Raw genomic sequence first — 17,521 nt, 5'->3', positions numbered from 1 at the left:
ACCTGCTTCCATTTCTTCCTGTCCACTGCATCTTGCTCTGTCACACCAACCACCTGCATGTCCTCTCTCACCACATCCATAAACCTTATCTTAGGCCTTCCTCTTTTCTTGTTACCTGGTAACTTCATCCTTAGCATCTTTTTCCCAATATACTCAGCGTCCCTCCTCAGCACATGTCCAAACCAACGTAATCTTGCCTCTCTGGCTTTGTCACCAAACCTTCCAACCTGGGCCAACCCTCTAATATACTTATTCCTAATCCTGTCCACCCTCGTCACACCCAGTGCAAATCTTAACATCTTTAACTCTGCCACATCCAGCTCAAACTCCTGCCTTTTTGTCAATGCCACTGTCTCCAACCCATATAACATAGCTGGTCTCACTACCCTCTTGTAGACCTTCTCTTTCACTCTTACAGGTACTCGTCTGTCACAAATCACTCCTGACACTCTACTCCACCCACTCCATACCCGCCTGTACTCTCTTCTTCACCTCACCATTACTTTAAACTGTTTACCCCAAGTATTTAAACTCATCCACCTTCACCACCTCTACTCCTTGCATCCTCACCATTCCTCTATCCTCCCTCTCATTCACACACATATATTCTGTCTTAGTCCTGCTGACCTTCATTCCTCTTCTCTCTAGAGCATATCTCCATCTCTCCAGGGTCTCCTCCACCTGTTCCCTACTCTCACTACAGATCACAATGTCATCTGCAAACATCATAGTCCACGGGGACTCCTGTCTGATCTCGTCTGTCATCCTGTCCATCACCATTGCAAATAAGAAAGGGCTCAGAGCTGATCCTTGATGTAACCCCACCTCCACCTTAACCGCATCAGTCACTCCCACTGCAGACCTCACCGCTGTCACACTACCCTCGTACATATCCTGTACCACTCTTACATACTTCTCTGACACTCCTGACTTCCTCATACAATAACACAACTCCTCTCTAGGCACCCTGTCATATGCTTTCTCTAAGTTTACAAAAACACAATGTAACTTCTTCTGACATTCTCTCTACTTCTCCATAAACACTCTCGGAGCAAACATCGCATCTGTAGTGCTCTTTCCCGGCATGAAACCATACTGCTGATCACTAATCATCACGTCCCTTCTTAACCTAGCTTCCACTACTCTTTCCCATAACTTCATGCTGTGACTGATCAATTTAATCCCTCTGTAGTTATTACAGCTCTGCACATCACCCTTATTCTGAAAAATCGGTACCAAAACACTTTTTTTTCCATTCCTCAGGCATCCTCTCACTTTCCAAGATTTCATTAAACAATTTGGTTAAAAACTCCAGTGCCATTTCACCTAAACACCTCCATGCTTCCACAGGTATGTCATCTGGGCCAACAGCCTTTCCATTCTTCATTCTCTTCATAGCTATCCTTACTTCCTCCTTGCTAATCCATTGTACTTCATGATTCACTATCCCTACTTCATCCAACCTTCTCTCCCTCTCATTCTCTTCATTCATCAGCCCCTCAAAGTATTCTTTCCATCTCTTCAACACACTCTCCTCGCTTGTGAGTATGTTTCCCTCATTATCCTTTATCACCTTTACCTGCTGCACATCTTTCCCTCGGTCCCTCTGTCTAGCCAATCGGTACAGGTCCTTTGCACCCTCCTTAGTGTCCAATCTTTCATACAACTCTTCATATGCCTTATCCTTAGCCTTCGCCACCTCTCTCTTTGCCATGCACCTCATCTCCTTATACTCCTGTCTACTTTCTTCATCTCTCTGACAATCCCACTTCTTCTTTGCCAACCTCTTTGTCTGTATACTCTCCTGTACTTCCTCATTCCACCACCATGTCTCCTTGTCATCCTTGCTGTGTCCAGATGTGATACCAAGCACCTTTCTAGCCGTCTCCCTTACTAGCTCTGCTGTAGTTACCCAGCTATTTGGTAACTCTTCACTGCACCCAGTGCCTGTCTTAACTCATCCCTGAACTCCACCTCACAATTAAGCTTTTTCACTTTGCACCATTTGATCCTTGGTGCTGCCCTCACACTCCTCCTCCTCTTCTTGATCACCAACATCATCCTACAAACCACCATCCTATGCTGCCTAACTACACTTTCTCCGGTCACCAGTTTACAGTCTCCAATCTCCTTCAAACTGGCCCTCCTACATAAGATATAATCCACCTGTGTGCATCTTCCTGCATTCAATTATTAATAAAAAGATTTAAAAGAAGGGGACCTAAATGGAGTCTTGTGGCACTCCAGTTTTTACTAGCAGGAAGGTTGAGTAGTTTTGTTTCCATTTGATTGCTTGTGCTTGATTGGCCAGGTAACTGTGAAACCAGAGTAAAGATGCAGCTGATAGGCCTAAGTCAGGTAGGTGACATAAGAGTTTGTTGTGAGAAATAGCATCACAGTCTTTAGAGAGGTCTGAGAAAAGTGTAGAGATTAGTTTACCTTCATTTCTTAATGAGTTTATGGGGGTGGTAAAATGGAGTAGACCAGTAGTGGTGCAATGATGTGGTCTAAAATCACATAATAGATCTGTTTATCAGTACAGATATGGGAAATGCAATGGCTATGGCTACAGTTTTGAGGTATTCACTAGGAAGGTTGTTAGGAGCAAGTGTTATGGGTTTATGCTTATGGAGAAGTTTTTGGATGCTGGGAGTAAGCACAAAATTATCATTTTGTGAAATCCCTCCCCTTCATCTATTTAAATTTATTGGCCATCTCACTGTATTCCATAGAAACAGAATACAAAGTGCCCACCCCCTTTTCAGTCTTTCTTGCTCTTTTCAAATTAGTGGCTGTCCACTTAGCTAAAGCTTAAGTTACCCCTCTAATTGCTTAGTGCACACTGCAGTGCTTAGGACCCATTTTTTATCTTGCCTTTAAAATCTGCAACATCTGTTGCAAGACCACCAGTTATTGGAGAGCCCACATTCTGCCTCTGAGTAACCATCTTGGGATTAGTGCTTCTGTTTTCTCCTGGTGAGAAGGAGCACAGGGACATTATTTCCAGGAGACTGCTGATCAAAAGAAAACCTAGTAACTGCTTCATAGGTGCCAGCTTGGAATTTGTGCTTATATTCTGCTCTTGGTGAGAGAAGGAGCAGAGTGCATTGATTCTTGACTGCTTCTGGTTGGGCAGTGAGTGTCTGTGCTTGATGTTCCTGATTGGTCTGGTTGCTATTCAAGACATCTGCCTGGAAAAGGCTGCAACAAGCCTACAAGACCCATGCATCATTTGGGGCAAGACTGTGGATCACCAAAAAGGCTGTGGCCTGCTTCTCATCTTGGGATTGGTGCTAATGTTTTGCTTCTGGTGAGAGAAGAAGCAAAAGAGGATTGTATCCCAGCAGGGTGAAGCTGTGGTGAGACCAGCACCAGTACTAGCCAGACAGTAGCCATTCACACATCTCCCCTCTTTTCATCATTCTTGACAAACTAATTCTTTGTTTTTGGTAAGTACTGCTTGATTTGTTTCTGGCTTCAGAATATCTGCCTAAATACTTCATCCTCAGATTCTTAGGGACTACTTATTAGTTTTCCTTTAAGTGTTTGGCAGTGCCCTGTATAGACACAAACACCTTGAGTGACATTTTTCCTGTAAAAGCACAATTGAAATTTCACCAATACCTAGTTGCAGACAAGACAGCTAATTTGCAGTGACAAGCATTGTCCCAGGAGTTGCAAACCGGATACTCCTGACATTGCTTTATATTCACATTCCAACTGTCTAATCAATAACAAAGGGTCCGTTGCCATGGACATGAACTTTCCCGCCATCTCTGTTACCAGCTTAGTGGATATGGGTATTCTGAGGCAATGTAGAAGTTGCCTCTTGTTTACTGACAATCAGATAATTCTCAAACAAACTGATATGGTGTGTGAGAGATGTATTTACACAATATCACTGGAGGCAAAGCTCTTACATAAAAGTACTTCTGATGTCAGTAAGGTTGTCAGTAGTGTACACGCTGCACCAATCACACACACTTAAAAGCAGACATATAGACCCACATTGCTGAGACACTTAAATGTAACCTTCCTAAACCCTAAAGACCTCCTAGATATGAAGTACATATAACATACCCTCAGCAGCCCCAAATGCACTCTTTCAAAACACCCACATCAACACATAAAGCCACATCTCATGGAGCCTCTACTTCCAAGCCCATAAGTCAAACCTCATACAGTCTAACATTCTGCTCATTGGAGACTCCATCGTGAGACGCACTGATGTCCCTCTCGCCAGGCTGAGTAAGGAGAAAGTCACGGTCAGTCGCTTATCAGGAGCTAGGATCCACCACATTACACATGCACTCAGGTCCTTGTACTATAAGTACCAGTGTGACTCAGTCATAGTCCATGTTGGTGTAAATGACCTGAGACTTACTTCCCTAGACTAAATGAAGAGAGACATCATGGAGTTCCCGGAATATGTCCCCCAGGCTGGTGTGAACCTAGCATTGAGCAACATTTTACCTTCTCCAAGAATGATGCCACAATACAAACAAAAAAATGACTGACTTTAATAATTGGCCTAGTTTCTGGTGTCATTCTAAGGTGGTGCAATACTCGTCAGCATGGCTGGAGATGCTCAACAGATCACGGTGCTTTGCTATAGATAGAATGCATCTCTCCCCTCTAGGCTTTTGATTATTAGCTAAAACATTGTCTTCCCCCCAGAGTGCCTTTTTATGGAATGCCAAACTGAAAGTACTTCCAACATAGCAAATCAAAACCAAGAAAATCTAAAGGTATTACTGCTCAGTGCTAGAAGGCTAAACAAAAAAACCTCCACTCTCTAAATGCTGTCTTCACCCTAGAGAATGCTGACATCTGTGTATCACTGAGACATGGTTTAAAGCCGCAGAGAGCACACCGACAGTGCAAAGTTATAATGCCTTCCACACATTAGACCAGCTACTACACAGGCAGGGACTAAAGGTGGAGGTGTCTCATTTTGCATTAAAAATAAATATATCTCAAGGCTGGTCAGACAGGACAATGCAGTTGAGCTGCTCCATTTTCAAGTCACCATAGGCAAAATCCAGTTTCACTTCCTTGCAAGTTGTAGGTCCCCCCTATATGAACCAGGAAGTCCATACCATGAATTTAAACATATTGGAAACACTCACCATCCAACCTAATACCATATTCATGGGTGACTTTAATTACCCCACTATTACCTGGCAGTCGTATAAAACATCAAACATACAGGCACAGAGATCTGGATTTTGTAAGTACAAACTTCCTGGACCAGATTGTCAGTACTCTAACCAGGTGTGCAGCTGTACTGGATCTGGTCTTTACTAATGTGGGAGAGTGCTGCACACCTCCTAGTATAATGTCTTCCCTGGTAAGGTCAGACCATAAAATGGTCTCCTCTGAAGTAGAAATAAAACATGGACCCCCCCCCCCAGCTGAACCTGGGATATTCAGGAACTACTCTAAGGCTAACTTCCTGCTATTAAGAGATAACCTGGCAAAATTTCAAGCCCCCCCATAAACACTGACAACACTGCTGCCTAATCAGAACTCTTAACAGAAACTCTATACAAGCATGTTAATAGCTGCATAGAGGCACCTGTACCCAGCAGGAAGAAGTACAAAGCTAACTCAAAAAACAAGCCACCTTGTTGGAATCACAAAATCAGTAGCTTGTATAACAGAAGGAAGAAAATCATGGCAAAAATTAGAAGGTGCAGCACCAAGCAGGATAAAAGCACTCTCATCAAACTACACAAACAAGTCAGAGGACAAATAAAGTCTACCAAAGCCAAAATTGAGGTAAATTTGGCCTCCCAGGCCAAGGACAACCACAAGGCATTCTTTAGCTATGTTCACAACCTTAAAGGCAATACACAATTGTGTGCAGAGCTCATTGTAAATGGACACCTATACTGAGCCAGAAGATATAGCAAACCCACTGGCCAATAAGAAAGAAGCTCTACAAAGAAGCCAGTCATGAGCGGACTCCCTGAGGGATCAGTCCTGGGAACCACACTTTTTTATCATTTAATTCTCTGTCAAGGCCAATGTCAGTGGCCTCTGACTAACTAAATATTCAGATGATTGCAAATTAGGAGCTGTCACTGAATCACCCACTGACACAAATGTTCACCATAAAGGGCTGACAAAGGCAAACAACTGGTGCCAGAGCCATGGACTAAAACTAAATACCAAGAAATGCATAGTAATATCCCTCAGAAGTCATCCACTGCTGGTGACTGTAATGTTGACAGCACACCCCTAAAACCTGATCCAGTAGTCAGGGACTTGGGGACACACATAGACAGTAATCTAGCTTTTGACCATCACGTGTCTACAGTAGTGAGGAAATCATTCTTTGTTGTGCAACTTATAAACAAAGATATGGCATCTAATTCCCTAGGAAGTCATTGTTCCCCTGTATTCGGCATTCATCAGACCTATCATTGCTTACAATATCCCATTTGCTATGTACCTAACCAGGCATATCCAACCATTGGAACATCCACAGAGGTCACTCACTAAAGGAGTCAAGATGCTAGTAAGAATTAGTTATCTAACTTTAACCAGTTTAGCGATTCAGCTCAGTGCAAAATTAGGACATTGAAGCATGTTGCAATTCTGTTTGGAATTAGTTTGTGATGGAGTAGGTCAGGAGGTGAGCAGGAATTACTGACTAATGCATTTTACTGCAGCTGGATCAGCTAAGTGCATCTGTGTGATCATGAGGCACTCCTTTTCTGTCTGTCACCAGTAATTTGAATGATTTACTTATAATCTTTAATTCTGGTTGCTGCTTTTTATCATATGATTAATGAATTGTTCAGTGTCGGACTTGTGGTTAACTTTATTGTCTCCCCATTCCACTGTGCAGTGAACTTGAGTGGATAGCTTATCCTCGCAACTATCCCTAGGTCTTTCAGTTCATTCACTTTGGGGACTGGTGAAGGCATCAGAAACATCTATTCAATTTTAATAAACATTCATATGTAATGGATTACTTTTTGTGGCCTGGCTTGTCTTAGGATTTTCCATTTTGCTGTAGATGAATGTATGCAAGCTAGCAGGGGGCTTCTTTGGTCTCACTTCCCTTTCCATCCCTGTGACTGGAATTGGTCATATGTGATCAATCCTCTACCCCAGTTAACAAATATTAAAATAAATAAATGCATTTTACTGGACTCCTTTGGTGCTTTTCATTCTTCCTGCACCTCTTTTGGAGTAGCTTTAAAGGCAGCCATCTGTTTCTCTCTTCCTTCCTGTTTTTTCATTCTGCATTTATTTTTCAATTCTAGCTTCACAGTCCACTTCATTTTTTGTTTTTGCCGTGGCCTGTGCCCAGAGTTCTGTACTAAGCAGCCATCTTGCTCGGGCTCGCCAGTGCTTCCCAGAGAATTCAGGGGTTTGACTTCAATGGTGAACGGGATCCACATGTTGTGATACAGCCTGCATTTTACAGTCATGGACAAGCATCCTAAACAGCAAGTGTAGGTGCTTTGTTATTAAATATTAAAATCCTTTTAGAATCCTTCAAACACTTTTACACCCAAGCCATTCTCCTTTTGAGAAACGGTATAGTTATTGTCTGCCATAGTGTGATAACTAGCCTTAGCGGTTTCCTTCTTATGACGTGTGGTAAGACAGTGGCTTAGAATATGTCACTATACGTATCTTCCATGTGTATGTTGATTTCACCTAGATGTTTCTTTGGGGACCCTGTCCTTTTAATGCTATCTTAAGGGAGAGCTGCTGGCAGTGTAAAATGCCTGACAACCAAATGGTTCAGGTCCCCTGTTTTTATCCCCTTTTTTCACCAGACATGAAATAGGAGACCGTTGAACTTCTCTTTAAACCCTCAAAAGGATCTGGTATCTATTACCCTTACATATTACTGCCACTGTAATCTTGCTGTACCAATTAAGTGTGAAAAACATATTGATTCAATTACAGAAGATTTCTAGTTTATGCTGTCCTGAAGATCAGAAGTTAATTAGACATTATGAAAAAGAAATCTGTTAATAATAAAATCCCTTCCTTAACTACAGTTTTGTATGTGTGTGTGGGTGGTGTGATATATATATATATATATATATATATATATATATATGGGACTCTATCTGATCATCTCAGGCAGTATAGATTTGAATCCATGTCTAGCTTCAGCAACACCCCATATCCAAAATGTCACTCTGCACTCAAAGCATTACCAATTCTGCGTATCCCTTAGCCAGCCTAAATAGCATTAACAACAAATGGTCACTACTGGAAACTTGGGTAACACAGCACAATCCTGCTATACTGGCTGTCACGGCATCTTGGCAAAAGCCAAGGACTAACGTTGCACCTCAAGTTTCATACATAAAAACTGCAACTGCTTCTTCAGTAACAGACCATGACATAGAGCAGGAGGAGGGATTCTTCTTCTTCTTGTCAAGCATAACATCAAAAAACAAGCTACCTTATTGCAGGCAAATGTGTTCAGTAATAAACATAACCTAATCTGAGTCATGGTCCAAGTAACTTCAGTATATTTATTTTCCCTCACCTGCCATGCTGCACCATTTTGACCATTACATAGATCTTTTTACACCATTCCAATAACTCTAAACTAATTATTCTTGGAGCTCTTAATTTAAACTGGTTAAGAGAGCATTAAAGACATACATAGCTCTGTTAATCCCTTCAAAACACAACCTAAACATTAGTCACATAACACACAAAAATAGCACATCAAACAGGTTCCACCCCACTAATAGAAATTATTTAAACAAACTTCCCAGAAAAGTGTCATGGCGCAGTGGTACTGCCAAACACACACTCAGTGACATTAATCCGTTTGTCATTATGGGTATTCAAATCACCAAAATAAATACAACAAATAATTAAAACTAGACCCTTCATAGACAAGTCACAACACACTGTAAGTGCAGAACTTGAATCTGTCAATTGGAATATAACAGCAACCCAGTTACAACACTTACTACACTACTAAACATCCTTATTCCAATACCAGACGTTTCCTCAAAAGAAAAGAGTGTAAGAGTGAAGGGTAGAGATGTCTCTTAATTACTCTAGACATAAAAAAAAAAAGGATTCCTGGAAAGTGTGGGAAGCACATAGGTTCATAGGTACGTACCAGGCTATCAGCCCAAGGGCCTATGTAAGCCTAGCCAGCAAGGTTCCATAGCTTATGCCACCCAAAAAAGTTAGTTTCCTGTGCCACTGTCCAGCAGAGACACAGAAGTGATCCCTGGGGTGTATTTCCTATTTCCCATCCACTCATCAGTCCAGTACTAAAAAAAAAATTTAATTTTTACAACCTCAAACAGGCAGCCCGTTACAATTAATGCAGATTACATAATGCATAGACAATTGGCAAACAAAGGCATGCAGTTCTGGAGGATACACAAATCAATGACACCTCAAATAAGCAGACCATTCTTCCTACAGAATTACTAAATAATATAGTCATTTATCTCGACCTCTCCCCCAGACAAAAATAAAACTAAAGTAGATACAAATGTTTTCCATTTGTAATTTCCTGCCATTCTACTTCAAGGCTGGATCCCCTAAAGTTGTATTGAGGGAATTTAAAACTATAGTCACCAATAAGTCAATAAAACACTCAGCACTGCATCCACAGTTTGTCTGTATGGTGATAAAACACATCTGCTAACCACAACAACACTTACAACAGGAATAATTCTTTACTCTTGTAAAAAACACTGCCATAGTCCCAGTTACCAAAGTTAAAAACCTTAAATCCATTTCTTTTTTTTTTTTCAAAACAGGTTTATTGTTTTAACATACAAGAGAAATATCATAACAATTTTATACAAGTAATTAAAAATAGATATGATTATAACATTAAACAAAACAACTAAAGTATTTACAAAGACATCCACTACAATCAGATCAATTAATTAAACTAAAATACCATGCTATTGAAATTAGGATTTTTTTTAACAAATTTTGTAAATTATCCCATACAATATAATAAGATGTTTTTCTAGTTGTTCTTGTGTTTATTTCCATATGGCACACTATATTCATAACATTTTTAAATTCATTGAACGAAGGAGGTGTATCTGAAATCCAATTTCTGGTTATTATTTTCCTAGCCACTGCTAGAATAGACCATAACAAGGGAAGCTTAACCTTTTTAACACTTTGAGGTACAGGTGTGTTGAATAATATAAGAGATTTAGAAATAATGAAATTATCTGTAAAAAGAGCCTGCAAAAATTCATTAATTGACTTCCAGTATTCTTTCAATTTTATACAGTCATAAAACATATGAGCCCAGTCAGCATTAATTTCTACATTACATCTCTTACATAGATTATCTTTATTATTTATTTTATTCATCATCAAAGGTGTATAAAAAGATCTATGTAAAATTTCCATGTATAAAGTCTCCAGACAATGGAAGACGTAGTTCTATAGGCAGATTCCAATATATATTGTTTATCTTGTTGATTTGGTGGGTCCCCATTAATAGAAGTGAAATAATTCCAGTATGTATCTACACTGTAAAAAGTTTCTTGTCTGATAATGTTATGTATGTATGAAAGTTTACCTTTATCAGAAACTTTATGTTGTAAATTTAATATCAAGTAATCAATCAGTGTTGGAATAGATTCTTTAACTGTTATAGATATTAGATCTATTTTATCAATGAGATGTTGTCTAAAGGTCTGAACCTCTAACCAGCAAGTTTCTCTTAGATCAAATTCTTGTTTTAAGAAATCTAGATTTTAACTTTATTATCAGATATCAACTGATACCAGTACTTTAGATCATTATCTATAGCTAAATGAGTTCCTTCAGAAGTAGATGACAAAAGCATACCCTGAGTATACATTATAGGGAATATAATAAAATTCCATTCCCTATATTTAGGGTGCATGAATATAAAGTTATGATAGCTAATACTAATATTTAATGGGTAACAAACCATATGTTTAGGTGTAATAGGTGAAGTACAAAATTCCTTTAGTAACCATAACATGGAGTTATTTACAATCATATTCTTATGTGTTAAGGAGATTTTCATGAAGTGCATACTAATTAGCTCCCAATAATCTTTCCATTTTGCGACATATGACTGATCTATTAATAAAGTAATAACTTTTACAATAGAAGAGATAGTATATAAATTAAAGTCTGGAAAAGAAATACCCCCTTGAGACCAGCTATTAGTATGTTTCTTTAATGCAATCCTAGGTCTATTAGGTGCCCATAAGAAATTTAACATTAGTGTATTCAGTTTCTTGATAATTATTTTTGTAGGTGGAAGTATTATTGATTGTATTAAGTATAAAATCTTGGGGAATATTATCATTTTAATAATTGTAAGTCTCTCCTCCATAGTAAAAAACATATTATTCCAGGTATTAAAAAGATTTTGTATATTAAGAAAACAGGTATTATAATTATTATATATAGTAGATTTAATATCTTTAGATAGTATTATACCTAGATAAGTTATCTGACCTGAATTGGGTACATATTTAGTAAAATCACTAATGAGAATATTTTTTCGTGTATATATAGGTAGTATTTTAGTTTTTTCTTCATTGAATATTAAACCAGAAATACTTTTAAAATTCATCATTTTATCAAATAGAGACTGCATAGAAGAATTAGATCCTGCTGATGTAATTAGAACATCATCTGCAAAAAGTTGAATTTTGGATGTTGTATTTTCATCTGTTTCAAAACCCTCTATGTCAGTACTGTTTCTGATCAAATTAGCCCAAGGCTCCATTACTAAAGTGAATAATAGTGGAGAAAGTGGACATCCTTGTTTTGTACCTTTAAAAATGGGTATGTTTTGTGAAACATATGTTCCTACCTTAATATAAGCCAATGTTCCTTTGTATAAATGCTCAATTAGATTTACAAATGCATCTGAGAAGTTTATGCACTTCAGTAAGGTAAACAGATAGTCCCAACTTACTGAATCAAATGCTGAACTTATATCAAGACTAATAAGTGTTAAATCTTTTTTTTTTCCTATTTGCAAAATCAATTAATGTTAAAGTTCTTCTTATATTATCAAAAGTATTTCTATTTACAATAAAGCCTGTCTGATCTATATCTATAATGCCGGAGATGATTGTCTTCAATCTATCAGCAAAAATACTCATAAACATTTTATAATCAACATTAAGTAATGAGATGGGCGATATGAAGTACATCTAGTTGATCTTTATTAGGTTTTAAAATTGGCTAAATAAATGTATATTGCCAAGATGGGGGTTATTAACTCAGTTTGGGACAAAATAAAACCTTATGTATTAATGAATATGTACTTTTAGAAAGGATTTTATATATCTCTGGTACAATACCATCATTACCCGGTGCTTTGTTTGATTTAAGCTTATTTATTTGTGTAATAACCTCTGTATATGAAATACTTTTGTCCAATAGTTTAATCTGTTGTTTATTAAGCTTTTTATTCATGTTTGTGGTTATAAACTCCTTTATTTTATCTTTAGGTTCCATGTTAATGTTATTATGGTTAATTTTGTGAAAGTGATTTCTAAATTCATCTAGTATTTCTGGTATACTAGAAACATTCTTCTTTTTCCTTAGAGAAAAGATTTCTTTGATATGGTTTTGTTTATTCAACCTTTTGTTTTATTTTTAAGTCTATGTAAGTATTTGGGGCTTATTGAATAAGACAAAACTTGTATTTCTCTAAAGTTATTTTAACTTTATGAGTTAAAATTTCTTTGTATTTCTCATTTAGTTTGTTTATTTCTTCAATAACTTTCTTGTCCATAATATTTTCTTTATTATTATGTTTATAAGAGTCTAATTTACTTTGAATATCTAACAATTCCTTATCCCAAGATTTCCTTTTATTATTATACCATCTGATACTTTGTCCATATAGATATGATTTTAAGGCATCCCAAACATAGACAATGGAGACTTCAGGAGTATTATTTATGTCTAAAAAATGTTTTACTTCTGAAAGTATATGTTCTTTATAGTCTTTTAGTTGAGTTAAGTATGCTGGTATCCTTTTAATCTGAACATTATGAGTATTTTTTATCATGAATTCAAAAACAATTGAATTATGATCAGATATAGGACATGAAATGATTTTGGAATTAATTAAATCTGTTACCATCTGGTTAGAAATAAAGACCCTATCTATTTTTGAATAAGTTTTGTATCTGTTAGAAAAAAAGGTGTATGGTAATGATTTTTAATCTATCTGATTATTAATATCATTCAAATGATAAGAATTAGCAAAATCATTTAAATGTTTTGCATTAGATGTAATTCTTCTTTTTCCTATAGTGGTAGTATCACTTTCATGTAGTATACAATTAAAGTCACAAGCTAAAATAATATCTCCTATAGAGAATGATATGATCTTATCAAGATGATGTTTCACTGTATTAATACCAATTCCAGGTATCCAATATACATTAATTAAAGTGTAAGTCTTCCCATTAATTTGTATTGTAACCATACAAAACATTCCTTTGTCATCCTGATAAGACTTAATGGTTTTAGGAATGGGCATACTTTTATTCCATAAAATAGCCACTCCTCTTTTTTCTGAGTGTGCTCTGAACTAACCAATACTGTATATTTGTTTGTGGCTAGTTTATCAATATCTTTTTTCAAGAGATGGGTTTCTTGCAGAAAGACTAAGTTGGCCTTATGTAAATTAATGTATCTTATTAGGCTTGCCCTTTTACACGGATTATTCAATCCATTAATGTTTAAAGAAATTCCTTTTAAAGATGTCATTTGGCATTTTTAAAACTTAAGAATCTTATGATCAAAATAACAATTAACAACATAAGTAATGTTACATCTCCTCCTTTAGGTGTACCTTTAAATATAGCTGTATTTATTGAATCTCTTATGGGATTTTGTATAGGATTCAGTTTTGTTTGTAGTGACAATGAGTGTACAAAATATATTGTGGATGTCAAAACTATATACATATAACAATGAACAAGTGAAAATAATGTAAGGATTAAACCTTGCATCCAGCCTGGAGTTAAAACTCCAACTTAGAGTAGTATTTACCACTCAAGTTAACCCCTACCCTAAGCAGCAGTACCTCAGCTACCACCTTATCAATTTAATACTGGTTATATTTAACTTAAATTAACAGCTTTCAATTCAATTATCTAGCAAGACAAGACTACACATTTGATAAAACAGCATCATATAAACTAAAATAAACTTTTTTTTAAAAAACTATTCATACTATTATATACATCTATGTAATATAATACACTTGTATTCAAATAGCATTCAAATAATCTTGATATTAGGAACCAAGAGGAGAGAGAGAAATAAAAGACGTGAAAGAGGGAGAGAGAGTGAAAGAAAGAGAGAGAGAGAGAAAAAAAAAAAGGAAGGCATATTAATTTATTCAAAGTATGTAAAATAAGCTCTAACATTCATTTAAATCAAAAACTTTGGCTAATATAGTTCAGACATTACATATATTAAGATGCATCTATTTTCTGTCATGTAAATGCAGTCAACAGCTTCCAAAAAAAACCTTGAATTGCTTGTATATGAGCATTTTACTCATACTCATTATTGTCAATAGAATAAAATATTATATTTATAGAAATTGTTATAAATCATACTGCATAGTTATGCAAATTCTCAGAAACACTTGCATTATTGTAAAAAACATCTGTATCTTGTATGTCTATACTACTGCTTTAAAATATATCACATGACAATTTCTTCCAGAATAGAGTTATAAAGTTATTTATGCTTGTCAATCAGATGAATTAAATGAGTTATAGTAATGTATATGTTTGGAACATAAGTTTTAACACAGATTAGTATGCTGCAGTCAAGTAGATTTTCAAAAACACTTGAATAAATGTTTCATTTTCTATGCCTTCTAAAATAAGACATTTACTTACTACAAGAAACTGCATAATTTAAAATCATTATAACTGACATATTTTATGAATTATAACATAGATATTTAAGTAATTATATAAAATAACTCGCATTTAGATGTTAAAGAGTTCATTTTCCTTCACATAGTCGCATTTGCATCAGTTCTACTTCCTGGTAGAGTGTTCTTCCTGAATCTGCGATGTGTCAGTGTGATATCTGGGTCAAAGGTCAAATTGACTGCTTTCAGCTTCTCTGTGAGAATTCTGAGAGTTGAAGCTTTTAAAAGAACTCGAGGACACTGTTCATGAGGTAGCCCACATCCCAGATTGTCTCCCTTAACATTTTGGCGGGAAACTTGTTAAAAACTAGTGACAAACATTCATTTAGCAGTGTAAATGCATCTAAACATGACAAAACCTTCACGATGTATTTTACAGGTTATTACAGCCTCTATGTAAGTGAAATTAAGCCCAAAGTTATTAATAAGTAATAAAACTCAATATTTTTGTCCCAACTCAATTTTTATGCAAATCTTATTATTTACTGTGTCGATATGATCAAAAGCATTTCTATATATTAATATGAAAAAAAAAATAAAGAGAAAGAATAAAGAAAAGAAAAAGAGAGTAGAAAATAAAAGAGTGTAAAGCAGAAATAAAAAAAATGTAAGAGAAAGCTATAAGAAGTATATACAATGGAATATTACTTACTGTTTATATTAATAGAGTTAAAAATAAGACATATTATTTACTATTATTTAGTTCTAATTATTATTAGTTAAAGCATGACAGATTATTTACAAACAAGCATAAGCAGTATAATCAAGAAAGTACAATTAGGAATAGCATTTGAAGAACATATAAACTTTTTACAAGGAATAAATATGTTATTATTCTATTTATCATATTTTCATTACTCTTCTCTCCCTGCCCTCCCCCACCCTTTACCCATTACATAATCTAAATAGAATGTCATTGTTTAAACAAAGAAAAGAAGAAAAGGAAAAAAAAAAGAAAAAAAAATGTATCAAATTACTGACCTTACTTCTCTTTTTCAGAAAGAGAAACAAATTGAATAATAGCTTGTTATTAGTTCCTCAGATATTTTGACTGGTTATGAAACAAAACATTTCTTTGCACACAGAGAATAACTTTGATTAAATCTTTTTCAGAATATGTGTGGCTTTCTGGAAATGCAGGAACTATATTTAAAAAGATTAATAATGAAGTAAAATGATGAGAGGAAAAAAGAAAAAAAAACATAGAACAAATCATTTTTTTTTAGTCTCTTCTTCTTCTCTGAAGTCTTCCACGAAGTTTCAGTTGCCAGTCTCTTTAATGAAGGACTAGCCCATTCCATTTCCTCTATTTTATCCAAAATCTTATTTTTTTTTGATAAACAGTAAAGCAGAGTCTAAGTCATCAAAAGTTTTAGGACCATCAGGAAGGAAGATTTTTAGCTTGGCAGGAAACAAAAGGTATGTTTTAAACTGTGTTTTTTTAAGCTCCCTTATTAGTGGCAGAAAAACTTTTCTTTTAGCTATTACCAAGGAAGAATAGTCATTGTCAAAACGCACAGTTGTCTCATTAATCTTAACAGGAGCTTTAGCCCAAGCAGATTTAAGAACCATCTCTTTATCAAAAGATGATAGAAATCTAACTACAACTGATCTAGGATAGTTTTTGTTAGAGTTAGTATTAGCTATAGATCTATGTGCTCTTTCGATACCAAAAGAGAATGCTTCTGGTAAGTCTAAAGTTTTAGGGAGCCATGTTGTTAAAAAAGAAGTAATATTGTTACCTTCAATATTTTCTGGCAGTCCAAAAATCCTAATGTTATTGCGCCCAGATCTATTTTCCAGGTCATCCAGCTTTGTTTGTAAATGTGTATTTTGTTTCAGCAGAAACTCAGTGTTGATTTCCTCTTCTTGGATTCTGTTTTCCATGTCATTCACAGCTTCTTCTATGCCTGTCATCTGGATCTTCTGTTGTTGCAGGTCTATATGTAACAAGTCTATTTGTTTTGTAGTTTTTTCTATGAAGGTATCTATTTTAGTATCCATTTTATCCATCTTAGCAGTAAGTTGCTGGATTATAGTTATCAGAGACTGAAGTTCTTTCTTGATGCTGGAGTCTTGAGAATTTGTCTTACTGGAACTCATTTCAGACTGATAAACTGACAGGAAAATTTCCAAAGTGATTTCTGACAGGAATATTGTTAAAATTTCCTTTCTTTTTTAGATATAGTTCAAGAACTATATAAAACAAACATATTTAGAAAGAAAATTACTTCAAAAATTAATTTTTTAAGTAACTAATTCCTGTCTGTGTAATGAAATTGGTGGAGCTGAAGAAATCTGCTGCTATCCTGTGTATATCCTTGGCCACGCCCCCCCCCCCCTTAAATCCATTTCTGACTATAGGCAAATCTCATTTCTTTGTTCTCTAGCTAAGGTAGTGGGGAAAAAAAATCATTTTACTATATACTCACGTACATTATGTACCTAATACTCACATGGAAATGCCCTTGCCACCCTTCGGGTTGACCTCTTATTATACTCACCCTTCCACCCACTGTCTTGCTTCCACTCACTTCTATCCCTTGTAGAAGAACTATAATCTCCCCTTAAGGTGCT

General features: G+C 35.9%; 1 protein-coding gene across 1 annotated transcript in view; it reads left to right on the top strand.

Moving 5' to 3' along the window:
* The window catches only part of LOC122795967 (rho-related BTB domain-containing protein 2-like), a 1,395,721-nt gene that overhangs the window by 1,370,358 nt on the left and 7,842 nt on the right, over nt 1-17,521 (top strand). The gene's annotated exons all lie outside the window — the stretch shown is intronic.

Source organism: Protopterus annectens, chromosome 2.part2 (assembly GCF_019279795.1).
Source record: "Protopterus annectens isolate FY-2018-M chromosome 2.part2, PAN1.0, whole genome shotgun sequence".
NCBI lineage: Eukaryota > Metazoa > Chordata > Ceratodontiformes > Protopteridae > Protopterus > Protopterus annectens.
This window is presented reverse-complemented; position numbering and strand designations above follow the sequence as displayed.